Below are 22,724 nucleotides of genomic sequence, written 5' to 3'. Positions count from 1 at the left end.
ATGTACACACCTTCCATTATTTCCATGTCTTTGTTCTTTGCTCTTTAAACAATGTCTTAATATATTATTTTACTGCATTAATAATCTTCTCTTGTGTATTATGCATTTTACCTAAGTTATCTTTCATCTCATTCATTACACTAATTTTGTCTTTGATTGTTTTACTTAAATATAGTGCAGTTTCCTCTTTTTTCTTTTCAGGAAATATCTTTCTTTGCATAATAATTGTTCTAGTTTTTTCTTCTTATTCAAATCATATAATTTCTGTTCCTTAATTAAAAAAAAACTTTCATTGGTCATCCCTAAACAATGATACATTTTTATATGTTATTTTTTCCATGTATAACTTCTCTTTCTCCCATGTTACATTACTTTTCTTTATATTTCAGTTTAAATCTGTCATTTCTACATGATATTGCCATAATGGCATAACCTCTTTTCTCCCTTTAACATCCCATTTCACTTCATGTATTCTTTTGATACCTTTCCCTAATTTTATATAATCATTGGTTCATAGGTTGGTACTAGGCTATCAGCCCTTGGGCCTATACAAGCCTAGCCAGAATAATTCCCTGGCTATTTTTTTCCCACAATATTTACTTCCCTGGACCCCTGTCTAGCAGGACAACTGACGTGATCCCCGGGGTGAATTTTCTATCTCCCATCCAATTGTCAAGGTTCCTTTTGAAAAGGACCAAAGAGGCACTCTGCTTGACATGTATGGGTAGTCTATCCCAGAGTCTGGGGAGTCTCTGGGTCAGGAACCTATCCCTCCAGCCTGTTATGTTCATTGTGATGACAAGGTTTAGATTCCTGGAGCATGTGGCTCTGAGGGATTGAGATTTCTTTAAGTGTAGCATGTCCAACAGCTCTGAGTTTGACATGGGCTTGTATGTTAAGCAGAGATTGCCTCTGAGCAGATGATTTGCGACAGAGTATAGCTGGAGTTTTTTTAGACAGTCAGCATAGGGCATCTGCTTTAGGTCTGTGATTCTTTTAGTAAGGTATTTCTGTGGCCATTCCAGTTGTTGCAGATACCTTGACAGGTACATACCAAACAGGGTGTTGTATTCTATAATGGGTCTAATGAGGGATGAGTACAGTGGGACAATGACCTCCTTTTTTCTGGATGAAAAGGCCTTAGTGATGAGGTATGCCACATAGAAGGATTTCCTGACTGTTGTGGCAATATGGTTATCAAAGGTGAGACCACTGTCAACCTGTGTCCCTAAGTCTCTTGTCACACTTTTGGTGTTTAGTGTACTGCCACCTATGTGGCAGTTCCTGTGTACATGTTTGTTTCCCAAAGGGGATAACTATACATTTCCTGGCATTGAGCTTGAGCCCATGGCTCTGGCACCAAGCATCTGTTTCTGTAAGACCCTTTTGTCATTTCCTTTTACCATTATCCAAATTGCCCTGTGGTCAGAAAACCCTGTTTATAACACTCCTTGTTTAACTATTAATAAACTTTCTGATAGTAAATAATAATCAATTTCTGTCCCCCCTCTTTTATATGTCCAAGTCACTAAATTCCATATTTTTAATTGTCCGCATTTTATAACATCCATTACTAGTTTCACATCATAAGCCTTCTTATTTTGCTGTCTTAAATTGCAATTAAAGTCTCCTACTACAATTATCTCCATGTTAACTGCTATGTATAATGCAGAAAGTAGAAAAGGCGGAACCATAGCTAAAGTTAATAGCAGCTTTAATAATAAAATGTTAAAATCACTTTTCTGCAAAATTCAAAAAGTCAAGTACAAGAAATTAAAATATGTCTTCAGCAATATCCAAAAGTTGTATTGCTAGTACAAACTTTCACCTTAAGGCTTCTTCAGGCTACTGATTCTCTGTGTTAGAACTGCAGTATTTAAATAAAAGCATGTGATTAGTGCACCTGTAGTTGTAGATCATGACGCATTGGTCTAAATGATAAGCTTCATTAAGACCAGGTGCAGTGTATACATTGGAGCACAAGATCCATTTCATTTCTTGTAACTCAGTTAAGTGTTTTAAACTTCCACCACCTATTGGTTTATATACAGTGCATACAATTAAAAATGTGAAATTATGTGAATTGTTTCTGTTTAAAATATGCTTGTATAAGCGTTAGTATACACCTGTCTGTTAATATCAGAAATATGGTTACCAATCCTTTCCTTAAGCTTCCTGTTAGTCATGCCTATATAACATGATGGACATTGTGTGCATCTAGCCATGTATACCACATTCTTGGAGTCACAGTTCTCATAAACTTGTATGAAAAAAATCTGTGTTAAATACAGGACCAGAGCACCACACATAAGAAGCAACACATTCATTTCCCCAAGCAATGCTGTTATTCAAACTTTTGAAAGGGTGGTGGAAAAAGAAATGTATGATCTTTATAAGCATAAAACTAAATCTTTCCACAACCTGATGCCTGAACAAATTTAAGCTATTAAATTTCTGCAGAATAATGAATTACTTAAAGACCAATGCTTCATGATCTACAAATACAGGTGCAATATGCTTTTATTTAAACACTGCTGTTCTAAAAATGGAGAATCACTAGCCTGAAGAAGCCTTAAGGTGAAAGTTTTTACTAACAACACAACTGTTGGATCCTGCTGAAGACTTATTTCTAACTTCTTGTACTTAACTTTTGAGTTTTACAGAAGAGTGATTTTTAACATTTTATTATTAAAGCTGCTTTTAACTTTAGTTGTGGTTCCATTTTTTCTGTGCTCTGTATTATTCCTGTTTTGTTCCTTAAACTGGATTCATTGTTCAGCAACCACTTTTTACTTAACTGCTATGTATTGTATTATCTTTCTAAACATCGCTTATCTCTCCTCTTTTATTACATATCCATATATTGCAATAATTCCCATAACATGTTCTCTCCTTCTTAAATCAATTATAGTAATTTTATCTCTTATGACAATGGTGATGTCTAATACTTTTAACTGTATCTTTATATAAGTATTCCCAAAATTCTATATCACATTTTTTCCCCACCATACTTTGGTTTGAATTCTTTCTGACTTTGACAAAAATCTAATATCTTCTAGTATAATAACATCACTATCTTTTTGTTACACCATTCCAGAATTACTATCCTTCTTTCCAATTTCTTAAAAGTATTCAGATTTAATAACAAAACTTTACATGTAACTCTGCTTTATATTGTGTATTCATTCCTTCCCTTTCTTTTTTTCTTTTTTAACATCTTCTATATTCTTTCTTTTCCTTTCTTTCACTCTTTCGCCAATTGAATTGCTCTATTGTTTAAATATGTTCCACTAAACAGCCTCATTTCTTTCGTTTTCTTCTACTTCTGATGTCTTTTTTGTAACTTTCTTCTTATTACTTTGTCCTACTCTGTCTGTTATATCCAACACTGCTTCATTTTCTTCTTCACACCCCCCTCAAATATCCTACTTTTTTTATATTTGTAAAATATTTGTTCACATTTTTTTGCATCATGTCCTATGACCCCCACATAAAGAACATCATCTTTTTTTTCACGTTTAATTAAATGATCTGTTTTTCCACACAAAAAACATATTTTTGGCTGTCCCCAATATTTCACCCAGCCTCTATCACCTTTGACATTAATAACGCTTAGAATATGCACAATGCTATCATTTTCCAGTTTCAATATCACATTGCAGTCCCATGTGCCAGTCCATAAACCTCTATCATCATATACTTTTGACAAATTCAAAACATCATTACATAAATATAATAAATCCTTTAGTTATGAACTGAATATTAACTTGCGTCTTTGTTTCCTTATAAGAGAGCTTAAATACATATAAGTTCCATAGTACACAGTTTTTCTTTTTTTCATATTCTTCAGTAAGTCTTTCCATTATCGGCCAGTCTCGAAAATAATGTCACAAAAAGTTTATTTTTTAATATGGATAAATGCTCTTACTGCATTAGTTTTGATTCGGAGTGTCTTAATAACTTCATCCCATACCTTATATCTGTCCATTTTTTCTCTTCCTTTGTTCAATCTGTACTTTAAACACTCTATTTTTCTTCAGACTTACTTCATTCCCTTCTTTCTTGCCACACATCCCTTCTTTGACTGTTTCACCGCAGGATTTTTTTTCAGCCTTCATATCTTCACTTGCTGTCTCTCTTCTTTCTCTGTCCTAACAATCATCTCTCCCCATGACATTTCCTTGTCATGTTCCAGTTCACTTTCATTGACCACATCCAAGAATATATCATCCTGCAACCTTCCTCAGTGAAGAGTTATAACAACACAACCTTGTGCTGCAACTTCGGATTTGAACAACTTCTGCTAGAAGATTTCTGAATCAACCTCTGCTGCTTCAATACAGCTTTGAAAAGGCTTGACTGCATTTTCCACCATCTCTGACACACCTCATTCAGCTACCAACTTTTCCTGCATCTACAACTCCTTTTCCAACTGATTCAATGTATCTGCTGTTGGAATAATAGCAACAAAATCTCCATCTCCCTTACTATCTTCTTTTTCGACTTGCATTTTTTTTTTTACTTGCCTTCCTGCTTCTCTGATCCACCTTTGCACCTAGAACAGAAGAAGCAGAAGGCTCTGCACTCAAATGCATCACCTATGGAAAAGCAGAGGGTACATTCCCTGATGCTCTTGCAATGTTTCCCCTGGCAGTACAAATAAAAACATGCATCTCCCTGAAAATCGGTTACTGACCTGGTCAATAAAGCATAAATAAAATCAATTTCTTCAATAGAATGTTCAACTTTGCCTCATCAATGTTGCAACAGTCTGATAAATAATGTAAGCCCTTTAATGTAACCTTACATCATGTATAAGTGATATAATGGTGGGGTATGATTTAATACCAATTTGTTAACCATGAAGGTCAGCATGACCTTGGAGAAATGGCTGGTTAACTGACTTCCTCATGTCACTCAGTACACAAGTGAGGACTATGGGAATCAAACCCTGTATGTCAGAAGCTATAGTTCACAACCTTAGTTCACTCTACAGACTGCCAGGTTTACAGATCTAGCTCCCATGCAAATGTATTCTGCCACTGTAGAAGTATGCAAAATATCCTTAAGTAGGCATGAGGAGTTGATGTATGCAGTTCATAGGTACCTTAACTTCTGGTATACAGTCTAGCATGATATGTGACACATAGATGGCATTCAGATCTTCTGTCAGTTGCACACCACCACATTGGCCCCATATTATTATTTGATTTCACACCAGTCCTTCTTACTTTTACAATGGCAGTAACTTTAACAATCCAAGGAATCCTCTTCTATCTCTCATTTGCAGTCTATGTTATTTGCACCCCAGCACAGTGAATACAATATACTACATGCCTTGGAAAGCAGCAAGGACTCTAGAGCTCATTGCATAACAGTGATCATATTGGTTCCCAGCCTCTTCTTGTCTCCTATTGTCAGTGAACATTCTCACCTAGATATCCTTCACCTGCACCTAACTTGCCTGCATCCACTACTTTTTCCTTCAGGTGCACATGGATCCATCTGCGTACACACGCACGCACACATGCACACACAAGCACACACACACACACATACACACACATGTGCGAATGCACATAGACACAGAAAAAACAAAGTCTTAGGCCACACTGTTTGCACACACATTGGTCATTAGGCTTCATTCTATGCAATGCACCTGCTTTACAGAGCTTATCGTAACCACTAAGGTATTATACTGGCTATCTTCTGTATGCTTCTCCTGAAATTATACTGTTATCCAGTTCCACTGATATTCCAAAAGAATCCTCTGGGCCTTTAGCATGGCACAGTAGAAAAATAATATTCATACCATGCTGACTTTCACTATTAAAGAATAGTCTCTCTGACAGTAAGATTACTACTATCACCAGTTTAATATTAGCCTGTTTTTCCACCTTTCATTTTAACATTGTTGTCATCCATTTGCAATGTTAGACATAAACTATAAGAAGGTCATTAAAAATCATGTCTCATGCAAGCTTTTTTTTATAAGAGATATTGCTCGAGGGTGTTTTTTGGTAATGAAATTGCTGAGTGCCATGTCTTATTTTCCAAGGGAAATTTAGCTTGCATTTTAGCTGTCATGTATTGTGCAGTAGACTCATATCAATCATGTGAATGTATTTTGGTTGAAAGTGAATTTGACTGAAACAGTTATGCTAACACCACATTTGGAGAAACTTGGAAGAATGTGGAGGAATGCCACCAAACTGCTATCTATCTATCTATATATATATATATATATATATATATATATATATATTTTTTATATATATATTTGTTTTTTTATGCACATAGATAGATCTATAGATTTATATATATATATATATATATATATACACACACACACACACACACACACACACACACACACACACACACACACACACACGCACACACACACACACACACGCACACACACACACACACACATATATATATATATATATATATATATATATATATATATATACACTCCAAGCTCACACAACGGTGGAAAAAAGGTTGAACTCCACTGTCACTGAAAGTGGTTTCAGCATAATTGTTTAAGTCTAATTCACTTTCGATCAAAATGTTTTTGACCAATTAACAGGATTACAGGTGTTGCAATTCAGAAAGTCACTTTTCCCTTCCTCCTTGAACATCACTATCAGGTTAATATACCATAACGAAGCATGAACAAATTCGGTGTGTGTTTTGTCTGGTGATTAATATTGTATATAACACATTTCCTTCTGTTTTACAAAATGTAGGACAAACAGTTAAAAATATAATGTACATCTGATTAACTGACATATGTTGACTATTAATCACTCTGTGCTCTCAAATGTATAATCCAAATAATAAATATTTTGACCTACTTAATAAAATGGAAGCATTTACAATGGCCATTGATGAAATGCTGTGGCTACAAAAATGAAAAAAAAATGAAAGTCATTCACTTGAGCAGTAACCATCTGTATAATAAATAATCTGCAACTAGACAAAAGTATACTTAGAGCAGTGGATTTCAGTATTACTGGAGTTCAACTTTATCTCTGAAGTAGCAACTTCAGCATTGATTACATAATTTAAAGACACATGGGTTGAATACTGCAGCATGGAAAGAGGTTTTTATGTGTGTGTGTGTGTGTGTGTGGTGGGGTTACTCTACAGAACAATGCACAACTTTCAGTATGATAAATTGTTTTCATTCAAAAGTAGAATTTCAACAAGCAGTCCATGCAAAGATGCCATACAGACAGAAAAATGCAGTTGGCTCTTAGAAAATTATAGATAAGATTGGTTGCCTCAGTTTTGCTAGCTGTGCCTAGAGGCATAACACTCCATGAATCATAGGTTAATAGGTATATACTAGCATAATCTCCACCACGGCCTTTATAAGCATAGCTGTGCAATCAAACCCATCTGTGTTGCTATGTATCATGAGAGTTTATTTGGAGTGGGGATGTTAGGAAGTTTCTAGAAGTTATGTTGGTGTGCGTTTGTTAGTTTGGACATTACTGTCTGCCTCTATCTATCAGGGACATGGGGGCCAGACCTGTGGTGAATGTCTGATTTATTATTCATTGGTCAGGAATATGGGTTAGGGATGTACTCTGCTTCACATGGATGGGGAGCCTATTCTAGAGCATGGGGATCCTCTGAGACACATATCTGTCTTGCTAACTTGTCTTATTTATGTCACAGTTTAAATTTAAATCTTTGGATCTAGTGGTTCTGATGCTTTGCATTTTGTGGATGTGCAAAAAGTCCATAAGAGGTGTATTTGAGGATGCCTTGTATGTCAGACATAGATTGTCTCTCAGTAACCTGTAGGATACAGAGTATAGAGATATGGTTTAAAACAATCCATATAGGACAATGTGTTTAGACCCTGTATTCTCCTGGTAAGAAACCTTTTTGGGCCTTCCAGCTGTTGCATATGTTTGGTCAGGTACACACTGAAGGGGGCATTATACTCAATGATAGGTCTGATAAGGGCCAAATAAAGTGGCACTATAGCTTCCTTGATCATGGATGGCATGCCCTTACTTATAAGTTAGGTGACAAAGAATGATTTTCTTATTATCTTGGCTACATGTTGATCAAAGGCCAGATTACTGCCTACATATGTTCACAGATCCCTGACTACTGGGTCAACTATTGGTGTGTCTTAGTCTTAGGGGTGTCTTATCAATGGAGCAATTAATCTGGGTGGCAGCTTTCTCTAAAAGCAGTATAATGTATTTCTTTAAGTAGAATCTTCCAGAAATAAGTTCATAAATCAGATCTGATTGTAAGTTATCCCAGACCTTCCTTAAATCTTTGCTGAATGGGGAATTTGTTCTCTACTGAGGCTTTATGCATCTAAACATAAGTTATGTCATCTGAATAGAGAGTTCATAATTTTTCCTGTGGATACCAATGGATAGGACATCAGAAATGCACTGCATGTCTGAACCCCATGTCTCTGATTGACAGTGGCATACACTAACTATGCCCAAAATAAGATACCCCCCACGGGTTCACTTTATAACATCGAAATACTGAAATGTCGAATTTCAGTATCTCAAAGCTATAAAGTCGAATGTTACAAATAGCCAACATTCATAATCGCGAATTTGACATATCTCGAAAATATGTCGAATTCGTGGTTATGAAGTTGCGCTACATAATGTCCGGGTTTGTGTTTTGTTGGTGCGCGGTGCCGTGTTTGGATGTAGGTGTTATGTCAGGTAAGTGAGTGTTTTGTAAGGTTTTTGAGTGGGAGTTAGAGTGTGTGAGGGATTGGAGAATGTGCGTGTGTGAGTGAGCTTTTGTGTTGTGTTTGTGCGATCTCGGAGTTAGTATATATAGGTAGGGGGGGTGTGAGTTGTGTATGTGTGTTGTTTTTTTGTTTATGTTGTGATGTGGGTGTTGTGTTGTATGTTTAGTGTAGTGTGTGTGGTATTTTCGGTTATGTGGTTTTGCGGTTTTTGTTTGTCGGTGTTTTGTGGATTCGGTTTTATAGTCTCGAGATAGTGAAATTTGATATTTCAGCATTTTGAGGTTATAAAGTGAATCCCCCCCCACATAACCTCTAGAAACTTCTTAACTAACATACCCCCCCAATAAATGCCCATGATACATACAGACACAATTTGGCTAGGTTGCATGGCTAGGCTTATAAACTCCCTGATGATCATTAGCCTAGGAAATATATATATATATATATATATATATATATATATATATATATATATATATATATATATATATATCTATATATCTATATATATATATATATATATATATGTGAACCTATGAACCTATATTATCAAACTAAAGACATCGTGAGGTATTCTCTAGACTCTGACTATACTACCAGTATAATGGAGCAAAATATATATATATAAATATATATATACTTTTTCTAGAAAAAAGACATACCCCGGGATTCATGAAGCTCGGCGCAAGGCCGGCGTAAGGTCTGCGCCGGCGGTGCAGTGAATAGCCGGCGCAGTAGCGCCATATGCATATTAATGAGAGTGCACCGCAACCACAGACACGTGCGTAGTGTACGTGAGCGAGCCCAGGTAGGATGCGTCTGGAGGCGTGTCTAAGCCAGCATGAGGTGAGCAACCTAATGTGCTGACAGCCACGGTCCACCCATAATAGTAATGGCAGCGGCCAGGTCCCGTGCAGAATGAAACGCATGTAGAGTATGCAACATAGTACCCGTCCCAAATAAACGGAGAAGCAAATACAAGCCACGAAGGCTTAAGTGTACCCATCCAAGGAGCAAAGGATACGCATAAGACCGCATTTGTCCCACAATGCACCGTCAGTGGTTACACTCAGAGAAGGTGTACAGCAGCATGTCAGCGCGCCGCACCGACATAGGAGCAGCGACTAAGGTCACCACCTGTCCCACTCTGGGTGGGGCAGTCTCTCTATGGGCAGTTGTGTCCCAAAAAAACGTATTAAAAATGGCAAATGTGCTAAGATTGTAGGACATAATGATATCCCGTATGTAATGTAATGGCAGCATGAATTGGTTATTTCTGTAACTGAAATACCTAAATGTCACAAGAAACAGAATAAGCAAGCAAACTGCCACAACAATAAGCTTCTATTTAGGCAAACAAGTGAAGTTCTATGCTATATAGTGACCGTGTGTATGTGTCGGCCTGTAAAGTCAGATGTGAGTCCTGGAAATATCCCAGCTTGGAAACTGGAAAAGGTGGCAACCCCAGTAGCGACATGGGCATGGTCACCAGGGTTACCTGCTGTTCCAATGTGCCATGGACAGTCCCTGATTGGACAGTTGTGTCCCTGCAACAATCGGGAAAATGGAAAATGACCTCAGATCCCCTGCCAAAAATATTCCCGCAATATACATGTAATAGTAGTATAAAACATATACATTTGTATATGAAACACATACATGGCATAAGAAAATGGATAAGGAACCTAAATGCTTACAGAATAAGCTTATAGTATGGCAAACAAGTGAAGTTCTGTCAACTGCACTTGCCGTGGGTATGTGTAGTCCTGCAAATTCTGAAGTTTCCACATAACATGCCCCACTATGGGCATTGGAAAAGGTGCCAACCATAATGGTCACAAGCAGTAGTGAGAGTACATAGCCGGGTAGCTGTGTTGATATAACAACAGTAAGGAATCCAGATACCTTAAACACAGGCAAACATGTGCATAGCAACATATCCCACACCCAGCAACGTCTCTGTCGCATACACTGGATGGCGTATGTTGAAGTGTAATATCCAGAAGCAGAACCCATGCATTCAGATGTAATACACAATAGCCTCATTGTACATGTCAGTCCCACCCATGTACACCTGTGCACCCTAACCTGCTAGCATCCGTGTGCAGCTATACACCCACACACAATGTGCATACCTGAAATGTGGTAAGATGTTTGTGTTAGGCAATGCCACATGGGCAAATACGTACCCCACATGTCACCAACCCACCTCAGGTACAGATATGTAAATGGCTGCATGTGAATGTGTCTGCAGAATGTGCACATCCCGCATATGGTATGTACCCGTCGAAACCATATAGGTTTGCATACGACACGGTGCACATAACTGTACACATGTGGACAAGTCGGGTTGTTGAACCACCGCATCGATGATTAGCTATGCAGTGAAGTCGATCACATATAGCAGAACACGTGCCTACCAAACAGGACGTCCTAACAGGGTGCTACAGGCAAAGAAGGGGAAGGTGGGACATCACATGTGGAGAGTAGCGTTGCCGGACGGCCAAATACACACGGTCAAGGTAAAGGACGGAGCAACATGCATATGGCCGGATGGATGTTGTTCGAAAAATATATATAGAAACACATATGAAGTGCCAGTTTAGACTCGAAATACTATATAATGCATTGAATTGTACCGTACAATATGGCAGTAGAACTAAGCCTGCATGTAATTGGTGAAGCTAAGCTGTAGTGTGATGGAATTCTGATCCTGGCAGTAACCAGTGCAGCAGGTGTATGTCATTCAGCATTAGTCATCTGCTCGGTTAGAGAATAATACATGTATGTACAGGTATATCTGTCATCCTTCCACTGAGGAGGATAGGCTTGTGAGCTCTAACACAGAGTACAGCTGCTCAGCAGAGAGACAAAGGAACCTAGTAGGAAATGGAGTGAGGACCGGATCTGAACAGTGTTGGAACCGTGACAGAGCAGAATTTACCGAAGTACAGTCTAATTGAATATGTGGCTCGCAAGATTGTGCTATCCTCATGGGAAAACATTTAATAAGCATTACCTGAGCACTGTTGTAGGAATACAACGTTGTGGACTCTAGCGATGTAAATGCCTTGTGACTGACCACATCATTAATGTGTGCAAAAGATGATAGTCTACACAATGCTCATACAGCTGTAACATGTATAGAGTAAAACAAATGTCTAAACTTATACTGCATAGTTCTATGCCTCCTGCTGCACAGTAGTAAAACGTTATTAATCTCAGCTTCCTGTGTTATTGACTGTCATTTTGAAAATACGAATGAGTGTTACAGTTTGATTTAAACAACTTAATTGACAGATGTGTACGTTCTAGCATGGGAATAGGTCAAGCCAACCATCACAATGTCCATGTGTACCACATACAAACAGCCAGTAACACGCAGTAGTAGTGCATGAAGGCATATACGACTGTGGGAATAGTACAGGACATATGGCACGTGCCAAGTGCAAATGCATGACACAAACCCCAGGATGGGTGTCCCTGCAAAGAGGAACATGTGCCAACCACACCTCCCACAGATGTACCGGCAATAAAAACACATGGCAAACACACAGAAACACTACTGTCCAACACACGACTGCAACGGAGCCTGGTCAAACACCAACATGAAGCATGCACAAACGGGAACTTGTGTAATGTTTGCCTTAACACACCCCCATAGGCCAAAGAAGAATAGAATGGACATATGCATGTAATGTTGTGAAGGATGTGTGGTAGTCCTCAGTATCACAGTGTTAGGGACACAGATACACTGTCATCAACTGTGACGTATGTGCACTGTACACAGCATACCTGCATGTAATACAGAGGACAATCATGTGCCACAGAAATATACACTGGAGAAAGAGTATAGGGGATAGACAATTGTAAATGTGACAAACTATGAATATAGGTTCATACGTCCATAGGTACAGGGTAGGCCATCATCCCAGGTTCAGCCATAACACTACACCATAGTTAGGATGACTTTGCCAACCTTCTGTGCTTCAGATAAAATACTCATGATATTGCTGTACCTCCGTCAAGCAGTGATAATGATGTAATCCCTGGCCTATACCTGCAATTCTCCATCCAATGGACAACATACCCGCGAACAAGGCTAGGAAGGATCTCTGTCTCACATGTACTGTGATGTAGATCCACAGCATTATGAGTGTCTGGGTGATATATGTGTAACTCAAACACATCCCATTAATGACCGTGACAAGGTAAATGTCACCTGCCCTAGTGGTTCTGAGGGATGCAGATACAGTAGGTGAAGCATACACATGACATATGGGTTGACATGGCCTCGTATGTCAGGCACAGGTCAACACTAAACAGCAGGTATGTGACGTAATGTGGCAGGGGTCCTAGAAGTGGGGCAGCATTAGACAAAATGATGTCATCCTGCATCTGTACAACAATTAACCTATGAGGGCTTCCCAGCTGCTGTAGGTGTATGGCCAGATACAGTCTGAATGGGGCAATGTAGTAAATCCTAGGTGTAACACGTAATGGGTACAAGGAGACAATGACCTAGCCTGATGTAGATGTGAATCCCTGCACAAACAGGTGGGCAATGTAGAAGTCCCACACAACCACGATAGCAACGTGTTGAATGAATGGTGACCGACAAACTCTGTCCCCTGATCCCTGGTAATCACCCCTGTGCTGAGTGGACAGCCACCTATATGCTGGACAGGGGTGACCAAGTAGTTCTCCACAGGTATGATGTTGCATTACGTAGCATTTAGCTGTGGGACATGTCCCTGACAGCAGATATGCATATCTGGGAGGCCCCTTCGAAGGATATCTGTGTCAGATGTCCGTCCCACTATGGCACCTGTTTTGCAGTCATCTACAAACAATGTTGCCCATAAAACCCCTGTGTGTGCCTGTACCGTGGAAATGTAGATGTATGACAGGAGTGGACCCACGGAAGGGCCCCGTGGGACACCACTTGCGACAGGCAGTAGGTCTGACATGCTGCCAGCAACTATGACCGTGTGGGTTGTGTCACATAGACAGTTTACAACACATTCTGTGATGTACGTGTTCACATCCCAGCCAATGGGTTTATCAACGATACCTGAGGGGGGTAATGTGATGAAGGCCTTTGCCAGGTCGAGGTAGGCTGTATGGACTGCAACACCCCCATCAATGGCCTCGGTGACTGTCCCGGAAATGTCAACCATGCTTTAAAGGCATGAACCACCCCTGAACAAGACAAACCGTGTTGGATGCAAAGTATGTATGTCCCCTATGCAGTCATATACGAGCCGCAGTATGATCCCTCCCCATGTCTTTGCAGATAGGTCTCCTCATGGTAATGGGACAGTAATAACCAGGCTCAGTGGAGGCATTGGCTCTGTGACGTGGGACTACAGTTGCCATGCGACACAACCTGGGTACCTTACCTGAGGTGAGGCTACAAAGAAATAGCTGTCCTAAATGTGGGTCTAATTCCTCAATGACATAGTGGAGTACACAGTGGGGTCACCAGCTGGTCTCATGGATGCTATGTCCACTACCCTGGAGAGAGCATGTCCCACCTGTGTGTCACAGAACATTTGGTGACCACAAACCGCTGGTACAGACATCTCCTCATGTGTGGGGGAGGGTGTGGAGATGTCCTTACTGGACTTGTCAGCCTGTATGTTGGCAATGTGTGTATGTTGAGTAAACTCCACCTCTTTGTGAACCCAGTCAGAGCATATGTGGGAGTGACCTCACAGGTGTTGAGCATAGCAACTGAAGGTGGTATGATTGTCAGCCAGGTCCATGTAGGTATATCTGTGGAATGTGCCCTAGACCATGGCACGACAGTGTGTAACTCTACACATATGATGACCAAGGGTGTCATACCTCACAAGGTGTCTGCTCCACCTTGTAGTAGCCACCTCCTCGTGTTGTACATCCTGTGTATGGCTGGGGTACACCACACTGGATGCTTGGCATTGGTACAATGAACCACAGTTGGGTAAGTGAATGCCTGGTTCATGCAGTCCTGTAGGTACTGGTAGATGGCAAATGTGATTGATGCAGTGGCTGCAGTACTGTCGACCACTGGCTCAGGGTCCTTAAAGGAGACCACAGTAGTGTGCAGAAATGTGTAGTCTGCCTCTGAGCAAGCAATGTGTATGGTAACTGGCAACACTCACAGCAACGGATGCCAATAGCAGAAGCCAATGTCCAAATAACATAGATTAACTTCTGCATGTCAATATGTCTTATCATACATGTATTGACACGTGTGCTAATTACAATTGCAAATGGCCGGTAAGACTGGCCTAAAGTTCCCGTGATGTACACAGTCTGGAGGTGTTGTTCCGATAATAAAGTGGCAATACCTCCTAATCGTGACCTCTGGGTATGAAAGTGGTTGTTAACCTGCAACATTGGATGTACACCAATGGGTTCTGGTGTCGGAAGACATGGTTCCTGTAGCACTACACAGTATGGGTAGTCAAGCAGACATCCGCGACTGCTGAACACACAGCATCAGTGAAACCCACTGCTCACAAGGACACAGTCCGACAAGCTCTACACTTTACATATGCACAGTGGTGTCCATTGGAGGACCCAAAAATTGTGGAAAGAACAGAATGATGTCTTATTTCAATGCGTACCTGAACTCATTGTCGTCACAGGTACACATATGCACCGCAAGCGTGTTTAATGTTGCTGATAGCTGTCCATGTAATGCAGCACAGATGCACAGAAATACCCAGGGTACCGGGTCCATAGAACTGCATCCACATCACAGTCCCGCACACATGACGGATGTGTAATGGGTACTGTCGATTGTTGCAGTCAAGGGATTCTGGGTATGTAGACTCTGGGCTCGGTGTTGTTTTGCAGGCAATTCTTTGTCCCGCCCCGTGGGAGGGATGTGTGCGTAGCACCTGCCTTACTCTCCGCTAATAATGCAAACCATCCACTGGAGAATGCTAAATGCAGGTGTGAAATGTGTACAGCCCTATACTAGTGTCCAGTAGGCAATTGTCATGGATGGACAACCGTATGGCCAAGATGGCACCCACAACCGCAAACCCGGGTAAATTACACAGCCGCGGTAAGGCATAACACAGGAAATACACATAGGGACTACAGTTGACATTCCACATACAAAGCCGGACTGTCGTGCCAACACCAGCGTACACAGCACTCAATCTGCCAGCAACAGAATGAGGAGCACCCGCTACCATACAGCGGAACAGATGTGCGACCTGTGGAACACATACTAATGGCACACACACAACGTCAAGTAGGATATGTAAACTATGGCATTCCCACCTATGAAGACAACATGGTTAAATGACTACATAGGTGATCAACATGTTCCGGTGGTGTTATATTGAAAATACAGTGACGGATATGTCCCATTGGGATGTCTGAGGTTTATATGAAGCAGTTGCTAACCAGCATCTATGGATGTATGACATTTGTTCACAGTACTAAATCACCTGGTTATGTAGCACCATGTAGAATGGGTAGTATCCGCGATTGGGGAACATACACCAGCAGTGAAAAGCACTGGGCAGGTGGACACAGTCCAGCAACATCTAACTTGACATATGCACATCGGTGTCCATTGTAGGACCCAAAAATTCCATTCATGGAATGCCTGCTAGCTTCCTGCATTACTCACGTGATCTCATTGTCGTCACCACGTCACAGGTACACATATGCACCGCAAGCGTGTTCAATGTTGATGATAGCTGTCCATGAAATGCAGCACACATGCACAGAAATACCCAGGGTACCGGGTCCATAGAACCGCGTCCACATCACAGTCCCGCACATGAAGGATGTGTAATGGGTACTGTCGACTGTTGCAGTCAAGGGAGTCTGGGTATGTAGAATCTGGCCTCGGTGTTGTTTCGCAGGCAATCCTTTGTCCCGCCCGTGGGAGGGATGTGCGTAGCACCTGCCTTACTCTCCGCTAATAATGCAAACCATCTACCGGAGAATGCAAAATGCAGGTGTGAAATGTGTACAGCCCTATACCAGTGTCCAGTAGGCAATTCACATGGACGGACAAGCGTATGACTAAGATGGCACCCATAACTGCAAACCCGGTGGAATTACACTGCCGTAGTAAGGCATTACACAAGTAATACACATAGGGACTACACTTGACATTCCCCATACAACAAACACAGACAACCAGCCGATGAAGTCCAAAGCAAAGACGAGGTACTGTAGACACCGTCAGTGACCACTCAGAGCACACTAGGAATTAAATGCAGTCACCATAGTTTATTGAAGCTCATTTCGTCTGTTTCATAAGCAGACTTATTCAGAATAGATACAATGCAGTCCAACCTACTACATTTAAAACCCTTAATTGGTCAGTAAATTAGATGTGCTAGGTATTAATTACATGCCTTAAAGGCAAACAAGCATACAAACTTTACTTGGGTTACACATTCCACACAGTGAGGACATCAGACATTGCTTCGAAAGGTACATTCTTCATAGAAAAATAGAAATATATGTATATATATGAAAGATGAACCAACATAATGTTTTCCAAATGTCTGACTGTGTAAGCTACACATATATGTTCTACGGATTGTGCCAATATATTAAAAGAACTGCAGACACCTAGTAATATAAATGAACCATAATATATACAGATAAACCGTATGATTATGACTAATGTAAAATAGACCAACGAAATGTAAAGATTCACAATGTGGTAATGTAAATATTCATTTAGAAGGTTACTTAAATAAATCAATTCAGACATCCATGTCAAAATACTAACACAAGGCCAGCGAGGTGCTTGCCCTCACATGTACTGGGATGTTGTTCCACAGCATAGTGAGTGTCTGGGTGATGAATCTGTCCCACCAACACATTCTATTAATGACAGAATCAAGGTGTACGTCACCTGCCCTTGTGGTTCTGAGGGATCTAACTTCTTTAGGTGAAGCATAGTCATCAGATCTGGGTTCGACATGGCCTTGTATGCCAGGCACAGGTCACCTCTGGGCAAGTGGTATGCAACTGTATACAGCTGGAATTCTTTCAGTTGGTCAGTATAACACATATTCCTGAGACCCTGCATCTGTTTGTCGATGAACTGTTGGTGCCTTTCCAGCTGCTGCAGGTGTCGGGTCAGATACATTCTGAACAGGGCATTGTACCCAATCATAGGTCTAATGAGTGATGAGTACAAGGGGACAATGACCTCCCCTGATCTAGATGTGAATCCCTTCATGATGATGTGGGCAATGTGGAAGGTCTACCTAACTACGTTAGCAACGTGTGTCTAATGAACAGTTAACAACAACCCCGGCGCCCAGATCCCTGGTAACTCGCTCTGTGCTCAGTGGATTGCCACCTATATGGTAGCTAGGGGTAACCTTGTTCTTCCCGAAGGGTATGACTATGCATTTCCTGGCATTTAGCTGTAGGCCATGTCTCTGGCACCACTTATCCACATCTGTGAGGCACTCCTGAAGGATATCTGTGTCAGATGTGTGTCTGACTATGGCACCCAGTTTGCAGTCATCTGCAAACATTGTCACCCATAACCCCTGTGTTTGCTTGTACTTTGGAAACGTAGATGCTGAAAATAGTGGACCCAGGACTGAGCCCCATGGGACACCACCTGTGACTGGCTGTGAGTATGACATGGCGCCAGCAACTATGACCATGTGTGTTCTGTGACTTAGCCAGTTTGCAACCCATATGGCGATGTATGGATTTACGTTCAAGATGACGGGTTTATCAATGATAACCGAGGGGGGTATTGTGTCGAAGGCCTTTGCCAGGTTGAGGTAGGCTGTATGGACTGCTTTACCCTCATCAATGGCCTTGGTGACTGATCCTACAAAGTCAAACACGTGTAAAAGGCATGATCTGACTTTGACCAAGCTAAACTGGGTTGTATCCAAAGTATGCGAGTCCCCTATGTCTTTATCTATGAGTTCCATTATGATCCTTCTCCATGGCTTTGCAGATAAGGCTTGTCAAGCTAATGGGATGGTAATAACCAGGGTCAGTGGAGGCACCATCTATGTGAAGTGTGACTACAGTCGCCTTGTGCTACTACTGGCACGTATCCTGAGGTGAGGCTAAGATTAAACAGCTGTCCTAAGTGTGGGTTTAATTCCCCATAGAGTTCATGGAGTACACAGCTGGGACACCATCTGGTCCCATGGATGCTGTGTTGACTGCCTTGGAGACAGCATTTCCCACCTGTGCGTTACAGATGTTCCAGGATCTACATGTCTCTGGTATAGATATCTCTCCATGTGGGGAGGGGAAATGTTAGCACTGAACATGTCAGCCAGTATGCTGGCAATGTGTGTAGGTTCAGTCATCTTCACATCATTGTGAACCCGGTTTGAGCATATCTGGGAGTGTCCTCCCAGGTGTCCAACATAGCTAAAGAAGGACTTATGAATGTCTGTTGAGTCCTTGTTAATTTCTCTGTTGAATTTCCCCTGGATGATTTCATGACAGCTTGTAGTTCTTCACATATAATGAGCAAGGGTGTGTTACCTTACAAGTATTCCGCTTTAACTTGTAGTATCTACCTCCTGTCGTTGTAGAGCTTGTTCATGGCTAGGGTCCACCAGACCGGATGCTTGTCTGTGGTACAAAGAGTCTCAGTTTTGTATGGGATTGCCTGATCCATGCAGTCCTGTAGGTGCTGGTGGAAGGCATATGTACGTGATTCAGCGGTTTGAGTGATGTTCACCACTGGCTCAGGGGCCTTAAAGGAGAACACAGTAGTGTTCAGAAGTGTGAAATCGGCTTTTGAGAAAGGCATATGTATGGTAACCGGCACCACTGTACACATGGAACATCATGGCAATACACCACGGCTGGATGTGGGTAATGCTGGACATACCCACGGCAGATGTGGCGCGTTCCCGAGTCCGATGCCCGAGGGACCACACACATAGCCGGCCTTAGGCATAGGCCAAGTAGGCAGCCGTCTAGGGCGTTGCACTACTCGGGGCACCTTTCCAGACTTTATTTGGTGTAGGTAGACCAGGAGGGGGGTAGCGGGTGATGTGGCGGTGGCAACCTCTGCCTAGGGCACCACTTAACCTAAGGCCACTCTTCCCGTGGGTAATACAGCAGTACCCACACCCAGACGCGGGTCATTGCTAGTATGGCATATCATCTATGGCAAGAAACCATATATTCCCAGACATAATGGCACAGCATAATGCCTGTCCGCCTCCCAAACGCAGACATACGTCACCCGCGGCGGTGCGGACGTACTGCGCGAGATGTCCGTTACCAATGTCGACATTGTCTCGCTTTGTGAAACAAACTCCACATAGCGATTCCATACTAAACAGCGATGGAGAACCCGATGTCCCCGTGGCTGAGCTGTTCAACCTGTTCCGCCATGTTAAATGTGTGTAACACAGCGGAACCGGCCCAAACCAAGCAACGGACATGTCTGTGGCTCAGTGAAAGCCGTCACGCAATGGTAAACCCATGTAATATTGTGACACAGGTCATACATACCGAGGGTTAGTAATGGAAATAGGTCCGTTCGACCAGACCGTGTGCAATTAGTATAACAAGATCTACAACGGGTACACCGGCCAATCGGCACACACGGTTATGAATAATTGGGGGGGTGACATGGTATCATAGACACGGACAAAACGTGCCCATGTGACTCATCTAACATTCGTACACGGTCAGGGCAGTTCCGTACACTGGGCGGACAAGACCAAACCCAAAGCACCACAGCAACACCCTGACAATCGAAGGCCTGTATGCGTAGGGGATATAAGCACCTGTCATCTGAACATCCCTGCGGTCACGACATATGCATCCTGGGCCATGAGCGAGGGGGAATAAGGAATGTTTAACATGCAGTACCGCACCTTTCCCAGCAGGAGAATGGATGCCTGTGACGTGCGTGAGTGCGGGGGGGGGATATGTAAATGTACTGAAGTACCATGGGTATGCATATTAATGACACCGAACAGCTAACGTGTAGTGGTCACAGTAACCGGCAAACGTGAATGCAGTCACGTTTGAATTACGACTATAGAACATATAGATGTGAACGTGTACGCACGCGTCCATGCTGCAAAGACTGTTACATGTATAAAGTTGTAAGTGCGTTCTGCACACGTCCGTCATCCGGATCAGACATATGTTACCGGAATAGTCACAACTAACACAAAACACGTAACCACACAGACCCAGTAAACATATATAAACAGAATACGGATATGCATGTGCCTGCGCGTAACCCACAATTAGGAAATGCGAGTGTGCGTGTGTGATCCACTGGAAGCAGGGAAGGTTAAGGATGTGTCCTCCACTCATTTACATTCATAATTGTAAAATATATGCTTAAACAGTACTTATTGATTCCATGCTTTGGAATCGTAATGCTACAATTATACACATTGATATAAAATATCCTGATCAACACACTACATTCTAAGGTTTACTCACAACAATTATCAACTATGTTTCAAGATACTGATTGTATTGACCAATATTGTATTTATATTAACACATTGTTGTCGTATTATTGTTTCCATGAAGTAATGTATGCAACACTGATTTGTATATGTCACGTTATAATCAAGACTTGGAGCACTGTCCACTTAACTATGAGCAGGTTTATTGATTATTTGACTTTAAACTGACTCTGAAGGAAGTGTATAAGGATCTACTATGTAATGCATTTCATACTCCGACGATGCCCCATGTTAGTAGGTGAAAGAGCTCAGTATCTTTTGACTGTGGAGTCTATCGTTTATGTCATTGTCTGTTTTGGCCGATATATGTTCAATAATGTCGTTTATGAAGATGGGCAGGACGCAAGGTTTGCTGTATTTCCGCTTACTGGCACGTGGATATAGATAGGCCAAGTAATACATAATATGGGTAGTCAAGCAGACATCCACGATTGGGGAACATACAGTGGCAGTCAAAACCACTGGCCAGATGGTGACAGTCCAACACGTTCTACACTTTACATATGCACATCGGTGTCCATTGTAGGACTCCAAAAATAGTTCTGCTTTGCACCTTCGATCTGCCAGATCGACCAGACAGAGTGTCAGCCGTGACTACGGCACAGCTAGACATATGCACCACCAGCGTGTTTAAGGTTGATGATACCTGTCCATGAAATGCAGGACATATGAACAGAAATCCCCAGATTGTTGTGTCCATAGAAGTGCGTCCACATCCCAGTCCCGCACACATGAAGGATGTGTAATGCGTACCGTGGGGGGTTGCAGCCATGGGATCCTGGGTATGCAAAATGGGGCTCGGTGTTGTTTGGCAGATAATCCGTTGTCCCGCCCAGTGGGAGGGCTGTGGGTATAGCACGTGCCTTAGTCCCCACTAAGGATGCAAAGCATCCACTGGGTAATGCTAAAAGCAGGTGTGAAATGTGTTCAGCCCTACATCAGTGTCCAGTAGGCAATTCCCATGGATGGACAAGTGTACGACCAAGATGGCACCTATAACTGGACACCTGGTGGAATTACACAGCTGCGGTAAGGCATAACACAGGAAATACATATAGGGACTACAGTAGACACTCCCCATACAAAGTCAGACCGCCGTGCGAATACCGGCGTGCACAGCACTCGATCTGCCAGCAACAACAAGAGGATCACTCGCTTCCATACTGCAGAACAAATGGGCGACCTGTGGAACACATACTAATGGCATACTAACAACCTCAACTACGAAGGTCATACGATGTTTCAACACTAGCGTTCCCGCATATAACGAACATGCTTCAATGAATAAATAGGGTATGCATGTTCTGTCTGTTTTATATTAACAATACAGTGGCGTATATGTCCTACTGGGCCTTCTGAGGATTACTTAAAGCACTTGCCAACCTGCAGCATTACATCAATACCATTTGGGTTAATCGTAGTAGAACATGGGTTTCGTAGCACAACATAATATGTGTAGTCAAACACACATCCGCGATTGGGAAACATACAGCAGCGGTCACCCG

The sequence above is a fragment of the Protopterus annectens genome, chromosome 12.part0, assembly GCF_019279795.1.
Source record: "Protopterus annectens isolate FY-2018-M chromosome 12.part0, PAN1.0, whole genome shotgun sequence".
Taxonomy (NCBI): Eukaryota; Metazoa; Chordata; order Ceratodontiformes; family Protopteridae; genus Protopterus; species Protopterus annectens.
The sequence above is the reverse complement of the archived record's forward strand: the minus strand, read 5'-3'. Positions refer to the sequence as shown.